Source organism: Aythya marila, assembly GCF_965140915.1.
Source record: "Aythya marila genome assembly, chromosome: 2".
NCBI classification, from domain to species: domain Eukaryota; kingdom Metazoa; phylum Chordata; class Aves; order Anseriformes; family Anatidae; genus Aythya; species Aythya marila.
The window spans coordinates 46,352,062-46,358,061 of record NC_139043.1 but is presented as its reverse complement, the minus strand read 5'-3'; the positions used below and the strand labels follow the sequence as shown (position 1 = coordinate 46,358,061).

Genomic DNA, 6,000 nt, shown 5'->3' with positions numbered 1-6,000 from the left:
TTTCAAAACTTTAATGGTCTTAAATCATCTTTTTTTTTTTTTTTTTTTTTTTTTCAGATAAAAGATTGAGCTCTGAATGCTGCAAATGTGTAATTTTACTCACCACTGTGTATAATGAGCTCTGAAAAACAACAAAATTGTGCTAGTGCATTAAGAGATGGCCAAGATGAAAAAGCAGCATGGATTACTTTGCTTGAAAACTGGATTGTTGATGAAGGGCAAAACAGCAAGTGTATTGATTTTTTTTGAACTTCTCTCCACCTACGTGCACACACCTACTTGCAAACTTTAGTCCGAATCAGTAAGAATCTGTCACAGACTGCTCTGAACGTTGGGGATGTGCATTTGGGGTTAAATGTAGACACCCACCGCAATCTAGGTGCTGCACAAAATCCCCTGGGAATGAGGCTCACCTAGGATTTATTGGGCCCAGATCCACGTCCCAGCTCCCTGCTCAGGGTCCAACATCACCCTGTTAAAACAATGCTGGCAAATATGATTCCACCGAGCCTTGATCTTGCACATTTTCAAAATCCTCCTGTGTCACTCAGTAGCTGAATGAGTGGCACTCAGACAGGTCCAGGTTCCCAAGCACAGCCCCCGGATGGGATGAGGGCATTTACTTACTATTCAACACATCCATTTTTCCATTGACACATTCTGTAAGTTCTTCATCTTGCAAAATTGATAGATGATGAGCCTGTGTTGACTTAAATGCTTCGGATTACAAGAACCTCCTCCATCATCAAGGCCAGTCTCCTGCTAGAGCAGATGTCAACAGTATCACTTAATAAGCTTATGAACATATTAAGCTACACCCCTAGTAATATGACTGCCCTTGTCTAAATCCATTCCCTTGTGTACCAAAAGTGTAGCTCTACCTCTTCTGTCTGTTTCAAGAGTTTATTCTTCCATTACCACAATATTTGAGTGCTCTTTAAATAAAATCTATCGGAAAAAGTGAGGATCCTATTTATTTCAGAATTTTTCCCGTTGAGATCTGGGCTCAGATGGGGGATAGAGGTTTGAGAGGTTGTGGGGTTTTGTTTGTTTTGTTTTGTTTGTTTTGTCTTGTTTTGTTTTGTTTTAATTTAATCTATTAATTTATTTTTTTTTATATTCTCAAGTGCAACTCTTTACATCCCTGCAATCCAGTCACCTGCAATTGTTATCTGACCTTATGCTTTAAAGCAAAAACACTAAACGCACGTATATATTAACAAAGGGGAAATGAAACTCAGAAGCAAAAGCTACTCTAAAGCAGTCTAATGGAAAAAATAATAATAATAATAAAAAAAAAGCAAACTAATTACATGAAATGAGGATGGGATTTGAAGCATGCAGGCAATAAAAATAATTTTGTAGTCCAAATGCTGCTTTTTAATCCTCTTTCTGTAGGAGGCTGGAAAAATACTAGTAATATTTTTGATATGAAGCAAAAGAGCAATGCCAGGAAACACAAACATCAATTCTGGTAACTCTCAGCAAAGGCAAAATGATACTTGTACAGAGATCTGGGAAGCGTGTCTATTTAAGTGACAGACAACTGGAGCACTTCTGCAGATTCCTCATACAGGAACTAATGAATTATCTAACCACTAAATTATTTGCAAGCATTGTGTTGATTAACAAAAATGCCAACAAATAAGTTGCAAAAGCTATGCAATTCCAGAATTAAAAAGAAAACAGAATATCAGCCTTATGGAAAATAGTTTAGTATCAAATTTAGCATAAAGGCCAACACAAATTTAATTATATCACTAATTTCCCATAATGAAAGGAGACTGTGCAAACAGTTCAGATCAACAAGTAAAATCATTCTGGGGTAGGGTGGGATAACAGGAGAGAGGGGTAGGTTCCCTCTTAAGAAAAGTCCGAGAATCTCCCGTACTCAATCCATTACAATATACCCTACTATTTGAAGGCTTCATAGTTTGATATTTTGGCACATTTGGATACTCTTGAATATAGAAAAGTACTTGGTATAAACTCTGCTACTTCATTTATTTGACTCATTTACATAAAAATTAAAGAACAAAGCAGAGGCATAGTAGTCTCAAAGACTTCTGTAATTTTCAGTGATATCTCAAACCCTCTCTCATTTAAAAAGAGCATAAGCGCCCCTGGTCTTTTTCTCTACCCCTTTTTGTGTTAGTTACACATGCAGCAAATGAATTCTCTTCCTTTCACAACTTGGCCAACTTTCCATCCACCAGAACATGAAGACAAGGCACGGCAGACAGAGAAAGCTACTCAAAATAGCTTTGCTCTTCTTTCTTTCTGTGCTTCTGGCTCGTCTCAGTTTTCCTCACTTTGTTTTAATTTGTTTACAGATTCATGCATCCTGTGTACCTTCGTTTAGTCCTTGGCTACCATCCTCTCTATCAGAATCCTCACACAGCAGAATAAGCTTCTGTCAAATCAATGAGAAAGTGACACAAATTAAAGGTCAATATATTCTTGGAGTGAGGTCCCGGTAATATCTACTGTTGACAGAAGTCATCTTCTATATGTCCTGAAGTAATACACAACTGAAACCTGTGCTGAATGCCTTTTATTAGCAGCTAATCAGAGTCCTAACACCAAGTCCTCCCAGAAGGAAATAAGTAACAGAAAATGATAATATTTTGTTGTTGTTGTTTTTCTCCAGTTTACTGTTTGGAAATAGTGGGCGCCAAGTGGCGTCTATGGCCAAGACATGGCCCAATACTGTGGTTGTAAGAGAACCTCCACCTTTTTATAAGCCCCTCCAGCAGCACCTTTTTAGCAGTACGCATTTCAACAGTATCACAAGGTATGTCTGACCTTGACCCAAGCCCACTTTGGGCCACCACAAAATTTGGTGAACAGAGAAGAGCCGGAGGCTCCACGTTGGCCCAGCCCTTAAGTCCTCCCTAGTTGTGGCAGGTCTGCATTTGTGTACAGCATCCAGACAACTTCCTTGAGGGCATTTAAGATTGTGATTAATTTAGTATTCATCTAAACAGATTATCCTCAGCTTCAAGCAAATGAAATCTATAAGTAGATTGTCAGGATGAGAAAGCAATTTTTTAGTGAAATGAAAGGATTAAAAAAGTAAGACAACAGCCTGACTACTCAATCAGCTATAATCTTGATGATGGGCCTCGGGAAATACAGGTCAATATGCTTAATGTTATATACTTTAACAGTCCAGAGATTTAAATATATTTTTAAAAATAATAATTCTAAATTTGAGGCAGTGATTGGACTTTCAAAATGTTTTTAAGACAAGATAATTTCCTCATATTTTACTACCTTTGTTCAGCCTGATCTCTATCGTGTTCTTTCCCCGTCAAACTATATGCACTGAGTAAAAAGGTTTTCATCTGTATGCAAGGACAGCTAATTCTTTCATGGCAAGCCCTTTTCCTTTGGAGGTGGGAACCTCTCAGGTACCTGAGATGAAACCAGTAGGGATCACAAAGTTCACAGCCCAGCATATGGATGGAAATTAAAATCAACAATGGGTCATCCTAATGGGCCAGGCAGGGGGTGTGTTCACTCATCTCTCTGCTTAACAGGCAGTAACCCCTGGTGGAGGGCAGGACAGGCAGCTGGGGACATGAGCTCTTGAACTGCCCCTCCTAAATCAGAAATGCTCAGGGATCAGGGATGGACTTCTCAAGTCACACGTGCTGTGTAAGCAAGCAAGGAGCCAATTTCTGAATGATCTGAGCCAGCTTCAGGAACCAAACTGATACAAGCCACTCGGATCCTATCTAGATAGGTGTAAGGAAAATCATCCTGCAATATGAAAACGTGTCCCAGCTACTCGCAAGATCTCGTTATCCTGGTGCAGGGGCTCAGTCAAGGACCACACTGCATCCATCTCCCTACATCCCAAACTAATGCATACAGTTCTAGTGAAACTGTGGTGATTTATAAGCAGCACAAGTATCAGAGCTGCTCTTGGTTCACTCTTGTGTCTAAAAGGTTATAGTTTAAGCATACTTGACAGGTATACAAAACCAAGCGGAAAGCTTAAACTCAGTTTATTTTTAGTCATATAAGAGGCCTCTGTCTCTGGAGCACAAAAAGCTCCACCTTACCGTAGGCATTACATTGCATAAACAGAATGTGTTGATTTAAACTCCTCTAGAAACACAATGGTAAAGAACAGTTTAAAAATGAAAAGAAGCGATGGTTGCCAGAAGCAAAAGGGAAGAATCCACAGAAAAAAAAATAAAAATATTTCTTATTCCTTGGAGGCTATGACAAGCAACTTGTGGTAATTAAAAACAACTCTGAACTGTACAGTGTTGGCAACTGGGTAAGATGTTGTTTTCCAGCCAGAGGTAGAATTAATTATGCTGCTCTAGATTGTCTTTATTGACTTCTGCTATTTTTTCCTCATTAGTCAAAAAGAACTAACAAAACAACCTATTGGCTTTATTGCTGAATCTGCCTCTAAACAAAACTGCAGAAGGGAAACAAAATAATTTAAAGCAATATGGTACTGAAATCTAGCACCGAACTGTATGGTTACTTTACGGTTTATCTACATATGCTGCAGATGTGAGCAAAATGAATGAAGCCCTATGCAATTTATACACAGATTAAATCCGCGATAATTTATTCTTTTAATCCTCGCCACCAAACACCTCGGAGGAAGGCTGAGGGGCTGAGGGGCTCGGGCATCACCACAACCCGGCCACCTCTGTGACAGGGACCGTGCTCTTGGGCAGCTCTCGTGCCCGCACTGTGAAGGAGGCGGGCTGCTGTTTTTATAAAATGCAAAACTGAACTTAGAGCCTTTAATAACTGCCTGTCGCTGCTGAAATTCATTTATTTATTATTATTTTCCCCTCAGAGGGCGCATTCCAAACACAGCGCCGGCGGTCACCGCGCTCGGCCCTGCCGCGGCTGCGCAGAGGGCGGCGCAGGCCCGGTGCCGCCCGCCCGCTCCCACCTCGCGCTAAGATGGCGGCGCCCAGGGCGGGAGGCGTTGGCGGCTGAGGGCGCGCGCAGGTAACCGTCCTCCGCCTCCCGCCGCCTCACGGCCCTAACGGCCGCCCAACGGCTCTAACGGCCGCTCGCCGCCCCCGGCTGCCCCTCGCCCTCTCCCGCTGCTGCCCCGGGTCCCTCCCGGCTGCGAGCAGGGTCCCCCTGGGCTCCTGCCCCCCGCTGCCCTGCCCGCCCCAGCCCATGCTGCTCCCGCAGCGGTTCACGCCGCCCGGGGTCTTGCTGGGCAGCTGCAGGAGATAAAAGCAGGAGGGTGTGCGTTGATCTGATAGCTCAAGGCTGAGTCCCAGCCAAGGACAGAAAATTGACGCTGTGCCTTGCTTGCAGGGTGAGGGGTGCGTAGTGGCCGGCACCAAGCAGTTCTCAGTGCCCTAATTTCATAAAGCCGCCTTTGCTTTTGCGTTGTTTGCGTCTTTCTAAAGGAAAGCCTTGTTCTTGGTCCCTGCCTCCAGCTGTCCAGCCTCGTGCTCCTTTCAAACTTCTGGAGCTTGGCATTCGTAGCTTGTAACCTGCTCCTCCTTTTCTTTGGGGCAGGGATGTCCGTAACTGGGGGACGAGGACACCGTGTTTGTCCTACTTCTGCACACACGCGTGGAAAGGCAAAGCCATGTGCTACCATATCATTTGGTTTTGTCATCCTCAGCCCTACAGGGCATAACGTGTGACTTGTGTTTCATCTGCATCATCTATTCGAGGGGGTCTGGGAGCAGGAAAGGGACTACAGATCTGTCTCATCCTGGTGCTTAAATGAGCTTTGTTCTAAGGCTGTGTGGCCCAGGCTGCAGCTCCTTTCCCGCTTGCATTGCCTGCTGTGACCCCACTTGTACAACAGGAGGTCACCTGGACCTGCCCAGGTGGCCTTGGTGTTGGCAGGCGGGCTCCTCTTGAGTTGTATGCAGGCAGGGGGGCTGGTCTGGGTCCTTTCTTTGTCTCTTGAATAAGTGATTCACGTGCATAGGTTTTAAAATACACATACTGTGATTCAGCAGCGCTGAAATTGGCCTACTGCAAGGAAGG

The 6,000-nt window shown here is 43.5% G+C and overlaps 1 protein-coding gene across 5 annotated transcripts in view; it reads left to right on the top strand.

Moving 5' to 3' along the window:
- Positions 1–4,940: 4,940 nt before the first annotated feature.
- LARS2 (leucyl-tRNA synthetase 2, mitochondrial) overlaps positions 4,941–6,000 on the top strand; it is a 108,192-nt gene continuing 107,132 nt past the window's right edge. For 2 of the 5 annotated variants that reach the window (XM_082752647.1, XM_082752651.1), the window contains exon 1: positions 4,941–4,989. The gene's annotated coding sequence lies outside the window, so the exon portion shown is untranslated. Of the gene's footprint in view, positions 4,990–5,190; positions 5,319–6,000 lie in introns of those variants that run through there. The other 3 variants (XM_082752650.1, XM_082752648.1, XM_082752649.1) reach the window with 3 other exon arrangements.